Raw genomic sequence first — 702 nt, 5'->3', positions numbered from 1 at the left:
TATATATATGTATGTATGTATGTATGTATGTGTGTGTTTGTGTCTGTGTTTGTCCCCCCAACATCGCTTGACAATCAATGTTAGTGTGTTTACGTCCACCTAAACTAGCGGTTCGGTTAAAGGAAAACCGATAGAATAAGTATTAGGCTTACAAAGAATAAGTCCTGGGGGTCAATATCTTTGACTAAATAAACATTTAAGGTGGTGCTCCAGCATGGTCGCAGTCAAATAACTGAAACAAGTAAAACAATATGAGAATACATATGGACTTTGTTGTTAGCTACCTACATATAATACACATATATATTCGAATATATACTCAGTAATAGGATGACACGCATAGACACCGCCCCTATCATACACACACACACACACACACATATATATATATATGGATACATATATATATAGGTGAAGTCGGGTGTAAGAACACCTCCCCCATCCGGTTTCTGTTTTTTTGTTTTTTTTTTTCAAAAATTTCTTTGGATTACTGTGTATTCGATATGGGAGATTACGATTTTTAAAAAAAAGTGTCGTGAAGTTGAGGAAAAAATATTTTGCAGACATTTTTACCGGATTCATAAACTATGAATTTAATCTATGTCATGAGGCGCAATGGCCCAGTGGTTAGGGCAGCGGACTCGCGATTTCGATTCCCAGACCGGGCGTTGTGAGTGCTTATTGAGCGAAACACCTAAAGCT

At 37.0% G+C, this 702-nt stretch overlaps 2 protein-coding genes across 2 annotated transcripts in view; one reads left to right on the top strand and one right to left on the bottom strand.

The window, feature by feature from the left end:
- The window catches only part of LOC106876234 (tetratricopeptide repeat protein 38), a 66,700-nt gene that overhangs the window by 23,465 nt on the left and 42,533 nt on the right, over nucleotides 1-702 (bottom strand). The gene's annotated exons all lie outside the window — the stretch shown is intronic.
- LOC106876235 (uncharacterized) overlaps nucleotides 1-702 on the top strand; it is a 14,170-nt gene that overhangs the window by 964 nt on the left and 12,504 nt on the right. The gene's annotated exons all lie outside the window — the stretch shown is intronic.

This window comes from Octopus bimaculoides, chromosome 24, assembly GCF_001194135.2.
Source record: "Octopus bimaculoides isolate UCB-OBI-ISO-001 chromosome 24, ASM119413v2, whole genome shotgun sequence".
Classification (NCBI taxonomy): domain Eukaryota; kingdom Metazoa; phylum Mollusca; class Cephalopoda; order Octopoda; family Octopodidae; genus Octopus; species Octopus bimaculoides.
The sequence above is the reverse complement of the archived record's forward strand: the minus strand, read 5'-3'. Positions and strand labels throughout refer to the sequence as shown.